General features: G+C 36.2%; 1 protein-coding gene and 1 pseudogene across 8 annotated transcripts in view; one reads left to right on the top strand and one right to left on the bottom strand.

The window, feature by feature from the left end:
- The window catches only part of KTN1 (kinectin 1), a 119,582-nt gene that overhangs the window by 16,064 nt on the left and 85,218 nt on the right, over positions 1-18,300 (top strand). The window lies entirely within an intron of this gene.
- On the bottom strand, positions 12,977-14,239 carry LOC116749780 (annotated as a pseudogene).

Here is an 18,300-nt window from a genome sequence, read left to right on the forward strand (position 1 = left end):
TTTCCTGGACTAGGGCTCAAACCTGTGTCCCTTGAATTGATAGGTGGATTCTTAACCACTGCGCCACCAGGGAAGTCTCAGTGATAGGCTTAGAATGTCACCATTTTGCATCTCCTAATGAATAATGTCTAGGCGAAGATCACCAATAGTTGGTAATATCACAAAAAGATATCCAGATACTAGATACATCGTTTTGGAAGTATGCCATGGTGTCTGTGCCTTAGTCTTGCCCTCAGGTTATAATCCTGAATCTGATCTAGCCTTTAAATTTAACTACCAATTTATAGGAAATAGAAGACAAAACAAAAACAAAACACCAAAAAAACTTGTTAATACTGTGGGGATGCCATCAACAAAATTCCTACTGAGAATCTTTACAGGACAACTGCCTGGTTTTTCCAACCCCAAATTCTAAGAATTGCAAGAAAGTGAATAATAAAAGATACAGGGATGATGAATGGAAGGAGACAAGAGATAAATACAGTATGTCCTCTACATACGAACGAGTTCCATTCTGAGAGTGTGTTCACAAGTCTAATTTGTTCATAAGTCCAAGTTAGCCTAGGTACCCAATTAACACAATCAGCTATATAATACTGTACTCTAATAGGTTTATAATACTTTTCACACAAAAAATAAAACATTTTTAATCTTGCGGTACAGTACATTGAAAAGTACAGCGGTACAGTACAACAGCATAAAGGGGCTGGCATCGAGTGAACAGGCAAGAAGAGTTACTGACTGGAGGAGGGAGAGGAGGTGGGAGATGGTAGAGCTGAAGGATTGTCAGCAATAGGAGATGGAGGGCAAGCTGCAGTTTCACTCACGCCTGATGTTGATGGAACGCACGTTTGCATCTTTGAAAGCTCGCAACTCTTGAGTTTCGTATGTAGGGGACTTACTGTACATCAATCAATACAGAATAACTCAAAAAATATTTACACAGCAGTTGGGGAAATGGGAATACTGGCTTGATATTTGATATTAAGGGATTATTGCTAATTTTAAATGTGCTGTGAGCCTGGAATTTTGTCCTCTTTCCTTTCCAGGCTCAGAGCTCCTATAAAGCTATATAGCTATAGGTAATAGGTTTTCAGCCTGATTCTTTTTTTTTTTTAAACTTTAAAAAAAAATATTTATTTTTGGCTGCCTTGGGTCTTCGTTGCTGCATGCAGGCTTTCTCTAGTTGTAGTGAGCAGAGGCTTCTCTTCATTGCAGTGCGTGGGCTTCTCATTGCAATGGCTTCTCTTGTTGTGGAAAATGGGCTCTGGGGTGCTTGGGCTTCCGTAGTTGTGGCTCGCGGGCTCTAGAGCGCAGGCTCAGTAGCTGTGGTGCACGCGCTCAGTTGCTCTGCTGTGGCACGTGGGATCTTCCCAGACCAGGGATTGAACCCGTGTCCCTCGCATTCGCAGACATATTCTTAACCACTGTGCCACCAGGGAAGTACCCAGCCTGATTTTTTTTCATACATCTTCTTTCTCCCCCCACCCCCCGACCCAAGCTGTGCAGATTCTATTCCCATACCCACCTCTTGGTGTCAAGCAGCAAACCTGGTTCTGTTCTGTTGCTGTTACCTGTGGGAGCTGAACTTCTCTGACCATTTGCCTGCTATAGTCAGTGTCCAGCCATCTTTCCCATTCTTTATTCCCTGTGCTCCATTTTAGGTACTGTATGGTTTATTCTTTTGAATTTTTATTGTTTCTAGCTCAGGGATATATTTATTTTCGTTCTGGGTTCAGCCATATCTTTTTGATAATCTTATTTTTCATCCATTGTTTTTTTTAAATTGAAGTATAGTTGATTTATAATGTGTTAGTTTCTGGTGTACAGCAAAATGATTCAGTTATATACTTTTTTATATTTTTCATTGTGGTTTATCACAGGATATTGAATATAGTTCCCTGTGCTATACAGTAGAACCTTGTTTTTTTTTCTTTTTTATTGATGTGTAGTTGATGTACAATAAGATATAATTTACAGGTATATAATATACTGATATACAGTTGTTGTTGTTTTTCTCTCAATCCCTAACTCCCTAACTATCCCTCCCTGACACCCTTCCCCCCGGTAACCATAAGTTTGTTCTCTGAGTCTGTGAATCTGTTTCTGTTTCGTAAATAAGTTCATTCGTATCATTTTTTTTAGATTCCACATATAAGTGATATCATATGATTTCTCTTTCTCTGTATGACTTACTTCACTCAATATGACAATCTCTAGGTCCATCCATGTTGCTGCAAATGGCATTATTTTAATCTTTTTAATGGCTGAGTAATAGTCCATTGTATATGTGTACCACAATTTCTTTTCATTCCTCTGTCGACGGTCATCCATGATTTTATGTGTTTGGAATAGAAGCATCCTTATTGGAAGTCTTCATCTTTTCATTTCTACCTATTATAATCTTGTTTTTGAAGCGCAACTTAGTGTATCCTGAGTGCTCTTGTTTAGCGATCTGTTCCTTTGCTCAAATCTGCTCTCTTTTAACCTTTTTTTAAAAATTATTTTTTATTTCTATTTTTTTTAATTTTGGTTATGCTGTGTGCCTTGTGGGATCTCAGTTCCCCCACCAGGGATTGAACCCGTGCCATTGTAGTGGAAGTGCTGAATCCTAACCACTAGACCACCAGGGAACTCCCTGCCCTCTTTTAATCTTGTTGGGTGTTTTTCAACTTTATAGAACAAGTTTGATTTTAGTATCACACTAATTTGTTGTGACTACAGTCAATTAAAATCCTAAAGCCTTGAAGTATGATTCTTGTTGCTGCTAGTTCATCTCAGTCATCCTGTGTTTCTTTAGTTTGTTTTGGAGTACAGGTATCCCTTGCTAGTCCAACTCAGGCTGGGTAATTTTTTTCTTTTTTGAGGTAGCACTGGTATCCCTTGCTGTCTGAACTCTTGTTGCTTATTGTTCCAAACTTGGGAATCAAATATATGTATCCTTTGTTTAATGACTTGAATTCATTCTTGAAAATTCTGCTAAATGAAAAGCCATTACATGAAAACATATTTCCTTTAATTTTTTCCTACATATAAACTTTATTTTTTTAATTGAAGTATAGCTGATTTACAATGTTTCAGGTATATAGCAAAGTGATTCAGTTATATATATATGTATTATATATTTTTGTATATATAAATTTTAAGATTCTTTTCCATTATAGGTTATTACAAGATATTGAATGTAGTTCTCTGTGTTATACAGTAGGTCTTTGTTATCTGTTTTTATTAGTAGTGTGTATCTGTCAAAGCATATTTTCATTCATTTTTAATGGGAAATTATGCTGTGTTGTATCTCAACCAATTTTTACACATAGGAAAATATTAATCTAGAAATGAAGATGAGTTTATACAAGCGTAAGCAACACTTTGAAAGTAAATAAATATACTTGATCTTAAAATGTAATGTGATAGGGACTTCCCTGGTGGCTCAGTTGTTAAGAATCTGCCTGCCAATTCAGGAGACACGGGTTTGAGCCCTGGTCCAGGAAGATCCCACATGCCACGGAGCGACTAAGCCCATGTGCCACAACTACTGAGACTGTGCTCTAGAGCCCATGAGCCACAACTACTGAGCCCGTGTGCTGCAGCTACTGAAGCCTGCATGCCTAGAGCCCGTGCTCCACAATAAGAGAAGCCACCGCAATGAGAAGCCTGTGCACCGCAATGAAGAGTAGCCCCCGCTCGCTGCAACTAGAGAAAGCTCGCGTGTAGCAGTGAAGACCCAATGCAGCCAAAAATAAATAAATTTGTTTTAAAAAAAATGTAATGTGATAAAATGAAGGTGTATTATATTATACTTGCCAAAGGAGGAAGAGAAAACTTGGTTGTGGTGGTGGTTGATGAGGTGTAATTCTTTGGAAAGTCTATTCTTATTATACCATTTTTTTCACCAATTTCAACCTTTCTGGAGCTCAGGGTTATCTTACATTCAGTCTGCACTTAAAAGTCAAATTGTGGTACAGATAAGCACTTTTAGTGGAATAAAGGCCAAACACAAGTCCTTTAAGCAATGTGGAAATAGAATACAGGCAGAAAATACTGAAGAGTTGTAGGAGATGATAGCTTTGCATCCCTCTTGCTTGGCAGTATGTGCACAAAGCACATGTTCTCAGTTCATCCAAATGTGTGCAGTACATCAATACATATGATGTGTTCCAACTGGATACCATTGTATTGATTAAATTGTTGAGTGTACCTGTAGCTGAAATTATAATGTTGAAATTTTTACTCTTCATAGAATATTTATTTTATGTGTATTTTAGGCGAATAATAACTAATGTTTATAGTAGTAGTTTGAAAAGTAGTACTTTTCAAGAGTCATTTGATGAAAACCAGTTAACTGAACGATTATATGAGGTAGGTCTGTAGATTGTAATAACATGGTATCCCTCCTTATCTGAGATAGCTATTGGAATTCCTGCTGTTCCAGCTAGGGAACTGAAAGAGTTTGGTAGCAAAGGATAAATAAAAATCTTATTTTATGAAACATTTTTAGTTGGTTTGTCCTTTGTTCTCCTGTTCTGAGTTCAGCACATCTTTGTAAACTGGCAAGCTTGTCATATTATCAGGGTAATGGATGGATTAAAATGTGACTAAGGTCAGGCAAAGAACAGAGTCTGATACATAATAATACTCTTTCTAAACTATTAATTGGCAACTTTGGGATATGATTATTTAACCTATTAAATATTCTCTAATTTCTGCTACTCTTTGGCCATGTTTTAGTACTTACCGATCTTGTTTCCAAGGATAGCTTGTATACATTATCAAGTGTTTTGTCAAAATCAGACATTCTAATTTTTCCTAATTTAGTAAACCTTTTATTTAAAAAAAGACATTGAAATGACTTGTTTATAGTGAATGACTTTCGATGCTCCTAAATTTTTTAGTTAGTGACATTGTCTGGATTTACACACAGTGAGTTCACCTATTTTAATTCGATTGCTTTCTGCTATTTTTAGTATATGATAGCTTTTACTTTTACTTTTTTTTTTCCTTAACCTTTTCAGGCAACTTCTAATAGTGGGGAAAGCAGAAGTCTTTCAGGGATCTTGAAATGTAGGATCCTGGCAGCTGTGTACTGTCTGTTGAAGGGAGTACTGTATCTATCTATGCATGGCTCTTGAGGTTGTATAAATTTGGTTTCTAAGCACAGTGTTCAGAGCAAGATGGCTGTAGGATAAGGACCTCTACTTGTGACTGTATTTCATTTTTTTCTAGCTTTATTGAGGTATAATTGACATAACATTGTGTAAGTTTATTAGCTTTGAAGTTTATAATACATTATTGTTGACTGTAATCACTGCTGTGCATTAGATCTCCAGGACTTTTTAATGTACTAGTTGCAAGTTTGTACCCTCAAAAAAAAACTCCCCAACGCCCCAGGTAACCACCACTCTTCTCTGTTACTATGAATTCAAGATTCCACATGTGATATCATACAGTATTTGTCTTTCTTTGTCTTATTTAGCATAATGCTCTCAAAGTCTGTCCATGATATTGCAAATGGCAGGATTTTCTTCTTTCTCATGGCCAAATAATATTCCATCGTATATATGTATCACACTTTTAAAATCTGTTTATCTGTCAGTGAACTCTTAGGTTGTTTCCATGTCTTGGCTGTTGTAAATAATGCTGCAGTGAACATGGATATCATGTTGGAGATATCTCTTTGAGATACTGATTTCATTTCCACTGCATATTTACCCAGTGGAATTGAGTTTGCTGGATTATATGGTAGTTCTATTTTTAATTTTTTGAGGAACCTCCATACTGTTTTCCACAGTGACTGCACCAATTTACATTCCCACCAGTGGTACACAGAGGTTTTCTTTTCTCCATATCCTTGCCAGCACTTGTTATCTCTTGCCTTTTTGATGATAGCCATTCTAACAGGTGTAAGGCGATATCTTATTGTAGTTTTGACCTTCGCATTTTCCCCATGATCAGTGATATTGAGCACCTTTTCATATACTTGTTGGCCATTTGTATACCTTTGGAAAAATGTCTATTCGGGTCCTTTGCCCATTTAAAAAAATATATTTTTTGTCTTTTGAGTTGTATGAATTTCTTATATATTTTAGATATTAATCCTTTATCTGGCATATGGTTTGCAAATATTTTCTTCCATTCTGTAGATTGCGTTTTCATTTTGTTGATCATTTCTTTGCTGTGTAGAAGCTTTTTAGTTTGATGTAGTCCCACTCGTCTATTTTTGTTTTTGTTGCATATGCTTTTGGTGTCATACACCGAAAAATCACTGCCAAGACCAATGTCAAGGAGCTTTTCCCCAGTGTTTTCTTCTAGGAGGTTTATGGTTTCAGGCCTTAACATTTATGTCTTTAATCCATTGTGAGTTAATTTTTGAGTGTTGTAAGATAGGGGTCCAGTTTCATTCTTTTGTGTGTGAATATTCAGTTTTCCCAGCACCATTTATTAAAGAGACAATCTTTTCCCCATTGTGTATTCTTGGCTCCCATGTGAAATATTGGTTCACTGTATATGTGCGGATTTATTTCTGGGTTCTTGATTCTGTTCCATTGGTTTGTCTGTTTCTATGCCACTACCATACTGTTTTGATTACTATATCTTTGTAGTATAGTTTGAAATAAAGTGTGATTTATTTCAGCTTTTTTCTTTCTCCAGTTTGCTTTGGCTGTTTGGAGTCTTTTGTGGTTCCATATGAATTTTAGGATTGTTTTTCTTTTTCTGTAAAAAATGCTGTTGGAATTGTGATAGGGATTGCACTGAATCTGTAGCTGTATGACTTTGGGTAGTATGGACATGTAACAGTATTAAAATTCTTTTGGTACATGAACACACTATATTTTGACACAGTATCTTTCCATTTATTTGTATCATTTTCAGTTTCTTTCGTTATTGTCTTACAGTTTTCAGTGTGCAGATTTTTCACCTCCTTGGTTGCATTTATTCCTAAGTATTGTTTTTGGTGCTATATTTTAGGTTTCTAATAACTGATCACCTTTGAACCTCTTCAGTTATATTTCTGTAGTTTGAAAGGGAGTCTTGGCAGTCACAAATTTTGAAGGCTTACTGTATTTCAATTTTGTAACTGGTAATTTATAAACCAACTTTAAGAATGTGGGAATTCATTTGGTGAAATTCTAGAGATGAGAGTTTTTCTTGGGTATCGTTCTTAGATTAACTTCTCTCACTGTTTTTTGCTTTGGTTGCTTATTGGGAACAATATCAAGAATGGAACCAACAGGGCTTCCCTGGTGGCGCAGTGGTTGAGAGTCCGCCTGCTGATGCAGGGGACACGGGTTCCTGTCCCGGTCCGGGAAGATCCCAAAAAAAAAAAAAAAAAAGAATGGAACCAACAACCAAAAAAAAATTTTTTTTTCTTTCGGTTGGGGCTGCTGTTCTAGGTTTAAATGTTAAAATACAAAGTATGTACTTATTTCCAATTAATGGTAATTTTATCAGGAGTTTTTGATTTTTATTTTTCTGTTATGTACTTTTGCAGCTTCAGGAATATTATAATGAAGTCCATATTATGATAAAAAGTCCCTGAGTTTATGTTTCACAGTACTGGTGGACACAAATGGGATTGATGTAAACTATATTTATGAAGGTTATTTTGAAAGAAAATCCATAATCATAAGGGCTACCTGTATAAAGCTATTTATGTTAATGAAGTAAACTTTTTTTTCTTCCCAGATTCATGCTGGTTGTGTTTTAGCCAGTTAAAATCTGACAGTGCTATGTGTTGAGCACTGACTGTGTTGGGCTTGCAGGTATTTGGGAGAGAACATACAGATCAGTAGGCGAGTCATTGATTTGGCATGTTAAATTTCAGTAGTATAAAGCAAACCTTGTATAACAAGTAAGTAAAAATCTTTAGTGAATTTTTTTTAAACCATAATTTTCAAGGTACAATTTCACTAGAAGTTGTCTACATAAGATTGTGAGTATAAAAGCAAGTGCTGCTTGATTTCAGTGAATGGGGATGGGAAAATTTCTTACTATTTTAAGATTCTTTAACTTCACCATGGGTTAATAATTTATTAACAGAGGTAATGTTTCAGAAAAAAATAGGAAAATGAAAATATATAAGTAGTTTCCTACCTTATTTTACTATCCTTATTTGTATATGCTTTCATTTTGAATATGTATAAGATTTTGCTGTTTATTCACAATTTTGTTCTTTGTGTAGACTTTGTGTCTCTTTGCTTTCTTTTAAATAACAGGTAGGAGTTTGTGGAATACTGTTAAAGTAAAAATTGAAATTTAGACTGTAGAAGTATAGAACTTTAAATGTAAACTTCAGAATAGGTTGTATAGTCTTAGAAAAGATAATCAGGATTTTACTGTTATTTAATTAGTGTACTTGATTGTAAAATGCTGTGGAGTTTTGTCCTAATTTTATATGATTTTATACTTGGAAGCTCTGAACACTGTAATTGAGGGACCAGAGAGAAAAAAATTTTTTTTAACTTTTCTTTTTAATGAAAACACCTGACTTTGTAGGAGAGCACTATTTCTTGTCTCGTTGTTTTTATTTATTTATTTATTTATTTATGGCTGTACGTGGACCTCTCACTGTTGTGGCCTCTCCCATCGCAGAGCACAGGCTCCGGACACCGTGGCCGTGGCTCACAGGCCCAGCCGCTCCGCGGCACGTGGGATCTTCCCAGAACAGGGCATGAACCCGTGTCCCCTGCATCGGCAGGCGGACTCTCAACCACTGCGCCACCAGGGACGCCCAGAAAATTTTTTACTAGCACTTTTTCCCTTGGCTTCCTAAAAAGCTTATTAAGAAAAAGGTTAGATGTGATCCCTAATGAAAGAATTTGGTAATATTCTCAATTGTATTCTGGTAGGAAGAAGTATTGCTCATTTACAGAAACTACATGCTAGATTATTAAATTTTAGATTAAGTATTTATAATTGTTTGCTAAATTAAATTTGTTACACATAGCTGATAGACTTTATTGCTTCTGAAAAGTGAATATTCCAGTGTTTTGCTGGATCTGGAATTCTGTGTTAGTGGTCATTGTTTTTATGGAGATTTTATTCCATTATCCTTTAGCTTCTATTGCTGAGTAATATATGTCTAATTTTATTCTCTTATAGGTAATTTTTCTATGTTGCTTTTAAGACCTACTTTGCATCTTTTGAGTTATATAATTTTACTACACATATATTTAGGTTTGTTTCTTTTTATTTATGCTGTCCAGATTTTGTTGCCCTTCTGGAATTGATTTATATCTTTTCAGCAGTTTTTGAAAATTCTTCGCCATTTTGTCATCAGATATTACCTTTCTTGATTCTTTTCTCTCCTTGAATTCCCATTTGACTTATTGGACCTTCTCATTCTTTCCTTCATGTCTATTAGTTTTTCTTTCATGTTTTCCCTAATGTATTCCTTTGTGCTGCATTGCCAGTTTTTATAAGCTCTTTCTGTTTGATAATTCTTCAGCTGTGTATAATTATCAGTTCATTTAGTTTTTAATGTCTGCATGTCTGTGTATGCACATATGTTTGTGGATGCTTATACACAATTTACAGTTTCTTTAATTTTTACCTTCTGGTCTTTTATATGAGTGCTTTGTTTTTTTTTCCATATGTGTGATTTAATTTATGCTTCTAATAGCTGAAAAAATTATTTTTTACAGTCCTCCACATTATTCTATTTGGAATTCTTGGGGATATAATCCCTGTTTGTATCTTTGATTTTCTTCTCTTTTTATTGTAAGTTCACCTTCAACAGGAGGGTATCTGAAAATACTGTACTGTTGAGGCCAGACTGGGTAGAAGGATTTTTTTTCCAGAGCCTTTCATGGCCTTGGAGCCATTTTTGTGTTCATATTTTTGGTAGAAACATTGGGGGTGTTCTGGACTGGCAGAGACTGTAGATGTGAATTTAAGAATCTATGGTTATAAATTTTTTTTTTAAGGGTCAACAATCAGTATTTATTTGGAGATGTCACTTGCAAACTGTTTTACATCGATCTCTTTTTTAAAAATTTTCTGGTTGTATTTTACTTTATCTGTTTATTTTTAAATTTGATTTTAAAAAATTGAAGTATAGTTGATTTACAGTGATTCAGGTGTACAGCAAAGTGATCCAGTTATGCATATATATACACACATAATTTTTCATATTCTTTTCAGTTTTACTTTATTACAAAATATCAAATATAGTTTCCTATGCTATACAGTAGCACTGTGTTGTTTATCCATTCTATATATAATAGTTTGCATCTGCTAATCTCAATCTCCCAGTCCATCCCTCCCCTGTACCCTCCTCTCCCTTGGTAACCACAAGTCTGTTCTCTGTGTCCACGATTCTTTTTCTGTTTCATAGATAAGTTGCTTTGTGTCATATTTTAGATTCCACATATAAATGATATCATATGGTATTTGTCTTTCTCTGTCTGACTTAATTCACTTAGTATGAGAATCTCTGGGTCCATCCATGTTGCTGCAAATGACATTATTTCATTGTTTTTTATGGCCGAGTAGTATTCCATTGTATATATATATACCACATCTTCTTTATCCGTTCATCTGTTGATGGACAGTTAGGTTGTTCCCATGTTTTGGTTATTGTAAATAGTGCTATTAACGTTGGGGTTCATGTATCTTTTTGAATTATAGTTTTCTCTGAATATATGCCCAAGAGTGGGACTGCAGGCTCATGTGGCAACTCTTATTTTTAGTTTTTCATTTCTGATTTTATTGATTTGGGCCCTCTCCCTTTTTTTCTTGATGAGTCTGGTTAAAAGTTTAATAATTTTGTTTATCTTTTCAAAGAACCAGCTTTTACTTTCATTGATCTTTTCTATTTTTTTAAGTCTATTTCATTTATTTCTGTTCTGATCTTCAGTTTCTTTCCTTCTACTAACTTTAGCTTTGTTTGTTCCTCTTTCTCTAGTTGGTTTAGGCTTAATGTTAGGTTGTTTATTTGAGAATTTTCTTCTTTCCTGAGGTAAGCTTTGTTGCTACATACTTCCTGCTTAGAACTGCCTTTGCTACATCTCATAGGTTTTGGACTGTTGTGTTTTCATTTTCATTTGTCTCCAGGTATTTTTTTAATTTCCTCCTTGATTTCTTCAGTGATCCATTGGTTGTTTAGTAGCATATTGTTGAGCCTCTGCGTGTTTGTGTTTTTTGCAGTGTTTTTCTTGTACTTGATTTCTAGTCTCATAGCATTGTGGTCAGAAAAGATGCTTGATATGGCTTCAGTTTTCTTAAATTTACCAAGGCTTGTTTTGTGGGCTACCACGTGGTTTGTCCTGGAGAATGTTCCATGTGTGCTTGAAAAGGATATGTATTCTGCTGCTTTTGGGTGGAATGCTCTATAAATATCAACTAAGTCCATTTGATCTAATGTGTTATTTAAGGCCTGTGTTTCCTTATTGATTTTCTGTCTGGATGATCTGTCCATTGATATGAGTGGGGTGTTAAAAGTCCCCTACTCTTGCTGTGTTACTGTTTATTTCTCCTTTTATGTCTGTTAATATTTGCCTTATATATTGAGGTGCTCCTGTGTTGGGTGCATATATATTTACAAATGTTATTTCTTCTTAGATTGATTCCTTGATCATTATGTAGTGTTCTTCTCTGTCTCTTGCAATAGTTTTTATTTTAAAGTCTGTTTTGTCTCGTGTAAGTATTGGTACTCTGGCTTTCTTTTGATTTCCCTTTGTGTGTAATATCTTTTTCCATCCCCTCAGTTTTAGTCTGATTGTGTCTCTGGATCTGAAGTGAGTCTCTTGTAGGCAGCAGATATATATAGGTCTTGATTTTGTATCCATGCAGCCAGTTTGTGTCCTTTGGTTGGAGCATTTAGTCTGTTTACATTTAAGGTAGTTATTGACATGTATGTTCTTATTGCTGATTTGTTAATTGTTTTGGATTATGTTTTTGTAGGTCTTTTTTCCCCTCCTCTTCTGTTCTCTTGTGTTGTGATTTGATAACTATCTTTCATGTTATGTTTGGATTCCTTTTCCTTTTTTGTGTGTATATCTATTGTAGATTTTTGGTTTGTAGCTAACCATGAGGTTTTTGTATAGCAGTGTATGTGTATGTGTATATATATATGTATATATATGTGACTGTTTTATGTTGCTGATCTCTTTAATTTTAAATGCATTTAAAATACCCTGCATTTGTACTCTCTCCCTCCAGTGATTACTGTTTTTGATAACATAGTTTACATCTAATTGTTTTGTGTATCCATTAACTGCTTATGTGGATATAGATGATTTTACTACTTCAGTCTTTTAATTAAACCTCCTTACTGGCATTGTGTATGGATGATTTCCTACCTTTATGTTTGCCTTTACCGGTGAGCCTTTTCATTCTATAATTTTCTTGTTTCTTGTTGTGGCCTTTTCTTTTTTGCCCAGAGAAGTTCCTTTAACATTTTTTGGAAAGTGGGTTTGGTGGTGCTGACTTTTTTTAGCTTTTGCTTGTCTGGAAAGCTTTTGATTTCTCCGTCAAATCTGAACGAGAGCCCTGCTGGGCAGACTATTCTTTGTTGTAGGTTTTTCCCTTTTGTCACTTTAAGTATATCATGCCACTCTTTTCTGGACTGCAGAACGTCTACTGAAAAATCAGCTGATAGCCTTATGGGAGTTCCCTTGTATGTTATTTGTTGCTTTTCCCGTATAGCTTTAGTGTTCTCTGTTTATCTTTGATCTTTGTCATTTTGATTACAGTCTGCCTTGGTGTGTTCCTCTTTGGGTTAATACTGTACTGTATGTGTATTTATTGGATATCTTTTTCCCCCCTAGGAATCTTCTAAACGTGTCCTTTAACCTTTCTCTCTCAGGTTCATCTTTTTTTTTTTTCCACGTTCAGTATTTTTATTTAATTTTTTAGCAGACAATTTACATACCACCCCCACCCCTTCCTTTAAATTAGTGTGACAGTTTTCCATAATCTGCTTAAAGAGAAGCTTTGGTCAAGAATAGAATGAAAGAGCAAAACAGAAAAGAAAACCCAAATCACTGCTGCTTTTAAAAAACCAACACTTTCACCAATTATCCTCAAACAAAACACACAACAAGGTTTGCGCCATATGTGTCTTCAGTGTTTCCTGGCGGCTGGCTCTTCTCCCCATCATGCGAATGGTGGAGCTGCCCAGTGCAGCCTGTCCGTCCTTGTGCTGGATTTGGGAGGCTCGCTCAGCTTCACATTATCTGAAGGCCCTGGATAGAAGACTCTAAGGTCTTGAAATGCCAAATGGTCATGGCTCTGTCAGTGCCAGTAGTGCAAAATTTGCGACAGTCTTACTTGTCCACTTCATAAATAGACACTTGAGTGATGCTGCTCTGGTGCAGCACCCCCAGGGCCTTGTTGCGGTTCTCAGTTGTGGCCCGCTTGTCCATGTTGTGGAAGTTCTCCATGGCCGACATGTTGTGCTGGATGCTCTGTTTTGGGATGTCTAGCTTGGAGACGAAGGTCAAGCAGCCGCAGTCGTTGCATCTAAAGAGCATGGGGCAGCAGTCATGGCCAGCAGCCATGATGCTGTTCTCCGAGATGAAGGACACACTCAGGAGGGGCAGGAACTCTGTCTTCAGAGTTGAGACCTGCACACTTTTTGAGGCATCGGCAACGGACACTGTGCTGTTGTGGCTGACCCAGGCCAGGTGGCTCCTGCTGGCGGAGAAGTTGACCCCATGCACCCAGCTGCCAGTGCCACTGCCACCAAACGCTGACATCAGCTGACCAAAAGGCATCTTGCTGCCCCAGGGTGTACTGGCTGGCTTCTCATCCCCTTCTTTAATGTAGGCAGAAAACACTCTGCCTTTGAAATCACAGGATCCTCCTGCCAGCAAGACATTGTTGGGATGCCAGTCCAAGCTGAGAACTGTGGAGCGAATGGGTTTTTTAATGTGCTTGCTTATTCACCAGTCATTTTTGGACTCGAAGTAACAAACAGAAATGAGTCATGCTCCACTGCCCACAGCAAATTTGTTCTGTAGTGGGGACCACTTGACAGAAGTGGCTGCCTTGTTAATTCTCAGGATCACCAGGGTCGGCTTCCAGATACCATCTTTCTGACTCCAGACGTAGGTGTTGCGGTCAGCCCCTCAAGTGACCATGAGGTCACTCTTGGGAGCGCAGTCGATACCTGTGATTGTGTCCATTGTGCTCCTTGAGTTCATGAATTTTCACCCACTGGCTCCCAACTTCTTATAGATGTGGACTTCATGGTTATTGGGGCTAAGGGCAATCTGGGTATGATACCAGTTCCAGGCATGACAGGTAATTGGCTCTAGTAAAAATTGATGCAGGGATATTATTCTTAGTGTTTTCAAAGGACAGAAAGCTGGGGGTTGGGGCCATCCGGACGGGCTCGGAGCATGGGATTCGTGGACTCTGGTCAGTCGATGCGAACAGGCTCCGTCCAGGTTCATCTTTTTCTCACATTTCAGGTGATGTTTGTAAGTTAAGCCTACCAGACCTTTGTCTTTTTTGAGTTAGTCACTTATTTTTTCCCATAAAGTCTTTACAATGTTTTCTAGTCAGATTTTCCAGTTTTTTCCTTTATGGCTCTGGGTTTTACATGAGACATAGAAAAAGCCTTTTACAAAACAAAATTATTTTAGATTGAAAGAAATACATTTGTTTTCTAGTTTTTTCATGGTTTAACTTTTTAACCTTTAAAACTTTGATCCATATATAATTGAGGTAGGGGCTGAATTTCCCCCTGAAGTGGCTGTCATTTGTGCTGATACTATTTATTAAATAATCCATAGATTTACTTACTGATTTGAAATAGCTCTCTGATTATATACTAAATTTTTCACATGTATTTGGGGCTTTTTATGTTGCATTTATTTGACAGTTCTTGGGCAAGATGTAAAGATTCTTGTTTTATAGTGAAGCTTTTCCAATAACTCCCTTAAAGTTTTTTTGGGTAGTATTTGACAATTTTGGCTTGTCATTTACATTTCCTGTTTAGTTTGTGAAATGATCTTAAGTATTATGTGTTTTTTAGGAATAGGCAAGAATAAATATAACATTTTATTATTTTAATACTTTCATTGTTGAGTGACCTACGGTGATGTACTTATGAGTTATTTCATCAGTCTATTACGTTCAACTTTTAACACCCTAGCAGAACTTTCCTAAAGGATGATAGGGTTTGAAGTAGGTTTTCTGTTTGTTGATAAATTTAACTGGTACCATACATTACTAGGACTGCCTTGTTGTAGTGGGATTGGACATAGATGAGGAGGCTAGGGCACTTAGAGGGCCGCAAGGAGAAGTTACAGGAGGAAAAGATTTTGGATCACAACTATGAAGAATATTCTAATGTTTTTGTAAAAGGAGCTTATGGGAGGTGCTGATTCCTCATAAGCATAGGCTCACTGACCATTCAGCTGGGTCCAGTCTTTTAATTAGATGGCCCTTTCCAACTCAGAGGCCTTGTGAAAAAGTAAAGGTAGGTCAAGACTAGATTTTAGGGGAAGGCAGTCTTGTATATATGGTATAGCTGTTTTACAATTACATCATTGGTGTGAACTTCATGTTTTAATGTTAATTTTTGAATGATGTTAATTTTTGAACAATTTTGACGATTTATCTTCACCTTTGGAAACTTTTACATATTGATTTGAAATACTGATGATTTAAATGTATTATTAAATTTTTGGTATTAAAGCTTTTAATTTGTCTAATTAAGTTATTATAAATTAGCTTTCTTTACAGAATAAACTTAACCAGGTTATCTCCTGTGGGTATGTTTTTTTTAATTTATTTATTCATTTAATTTAATTTTTTAAAAATTTACTTATTGATTTATTTTTGGCTGCATTGGGTCTTTATTGCTGCCTGCAGGCTTTTCTCTAGTTGTGGCGAGTGGGGGCTACTCTTCGTTGTGGTGCGTGGGCTTCTCATTGCAGTGGCTTCTTGTTGCGGAGCACGGGCTCTAGGTGTGTGGGCTTCAGTAGTTGTGGCTCACGGGCTCTAGAGTGCAGGCTCAGTAATTGTGGCGCACGGGTTTAGTTGCTCCATGACATGTGGAATCTTCCCGGACCAGGGCTCGAGCCCGTGTCCCCTGCATCGGCAGGCGGACTCCCAACCACTGCGCCACCAGGGAAGCCCCTGGCAGGCGGATTCTTAACACTGCTCCACCAGGGAAGTCCTGTGGATATGTTTTTAAATGAGCAGTGTCTTTTCCTGGGAAAATGGACTAGTTGGGGCTTGATGGGTAAGCAAAAGTCTGAAAGATATTGGTATAACTCTCAGCAGCTACCAGCTACACAGATACTTTTCATTTTCTTGGAGAAGCTGTTCAAACTGATTTATCTAGTCTTATATTAAAGGAAAAAAAGTAAGTTTGGTTAAAAAAAAAACGAAATAGAAGCTTCTCATGTTGTGACATGATAACTAATGGAGAAGTGAAATTTTATTATTCATCTCTGGTATTAGTTGGATTTGTTTCAGACTGGGGTAGCAGTTCTCTAGAACGGGTATTGCTGAAATAACTTAAATGGTATGTTAATAAGGTGTGAGTCATAGAAACAAGTACGTGTTGCAGTTTACAAGGAGAAATTGCACCTCAGCTTTAAGGTTTCAGTGTAATCTGTAAAGTTAATTTTAGAAAAGCTGTTGTAAATGGACTTCCCATGTCAGGCAACTCAGTGTTTGATTTGCTAGATTATCTTATCTTTTCGTTGCTTTGAATGTTTTTCTTCTTATCTTAAAAGATAATTTTATAATTGTATTGTGGGCTCTGGGGACATTATACTTTTGGTGTAGAGAATGGAAATTTAGGTAAATTTTTATATTTTGATGGCCATTTCAGTAAATGATTAATTTGTTTTTCTCATTGGTGTCTTTTTCTTATTTATTTGTAGAATCAAGTATTTAAAAACTTATTGTAGACTTAATACACATGTAAACTTTTAAACATATCTAGCTGTACAATATAAGGTGAATCTACTTTTTCTGTGTGTTCTTCCAAGTACTTTATACATTTTCTTAAGTTTAAAATTTTAATCTGTCTGGATATCTATTTGATCTGAACGATCAGATAAATTGATTTTTAAATTTTTAAAAATCAATTTGAATCTATTTTAGGTTTTGAGTTCCATTATTTTCTGTTCTTTTATCTTTTATCACACTGCAGTATATTGCTACTTTCCTATAATTGTTACACAATTATCTCCTATCTCATAGAATGCTATGAATGTGTACATAGAGAATAAATGCTCTAGGATTTTAGGAGGAAGAGAAATATCTGTAGGCAAGGTACTTGAGCTGGAAGAGTAGACCTCATTGAGGCTCAGGTTTGGTTTTTATGTTCTGTTTTATTGATACTATGTACTTCCTCAGGTGGGTCATAAATTCATTTAAAGTCAGTGAATCTATTTGTGCAACACTGCTAAGCACCCTATTCTCTACAAAGTTTTAAATTTAAGTGGAGAATCAAAATAAACAAAATTTATAAGTAAAAAATAACAGTGTAATAATTATAATGTGTTTTATAGGACCACCAGCGCCACCCTTTCCACCCTTACTCAGAACTAAACTTTGTTTCCCATTTCATTAAGAAAATAGTAGCATTAGGAGGATAATTTTTACAGACTTCTACACTGTATCTACCTCCTTGCCTATGTTTCCGTCTAAGGCTAGTCTCTTCAGAATTTGTACACCAAATTCTTTTTCCTCTTGCCATTTGAGAACATTGTCCCTCACCCCTCACTCTCTTGCATCATCAGTCTTTCTGCTTCTGCCAGATCATCTTTATCAGCATATTAACATGCTGTTATTTCTCCTGTCTTTAAAAACTTTAAAAACCAAAGCCCCAACCTCATATTCCCCTCCAGCTTCCATTGCATTTCTTTTATTACTTCACAGGAAATCTTCTCCAAAGACTTGTTCACACCTGCTGGAGTTCTCACTTTTGACTTCATTTCAGTCAGGTTTTGATCACCACCACTCTACTGCTTTGGTCAGTCACCACTAATGTCTCCGTTGCTAAAATCCAATAGTCAATTTCTATCAATAGTTTTTACTGTACTTTATTTACTAACACCATTTGACAAAGTTGATTAATCTCTCTTTCTTAATATACTTTATTCATTTAGCAACCAGGGTGATATTTCTCCTAATTTTCTTTCTACTTCTCCTTCACTGTTTCCTTTGGAAGTTCCTCTTCATCTTCCTGTTGTTGAATTGTCCAGGGGCTCTGTCTTGAGATCTGGGCTCTGTTTATACCCATTCCCTTGGTGATTTTATCCAAGCTTATGGCTTTAAATATAATTTATATGCTGAGTATGACTAAATTTATATTTTTAGCATGTATTCCTC

Source organism: Phocoena sinus, chromosome 2 (assembly GCF_008692025.1).
Source record: "Phocoena sinus isolate mPhoSin1 chromosome 2, mPhoSin1.pri, whole genome shotgun sequence".
Lineage (NCBI taxonomy): Eukaryota > Metazoa > Chordata > Mammalia > Artiodactyla > Phocoenidae > Phocoena > Phocoena sinus.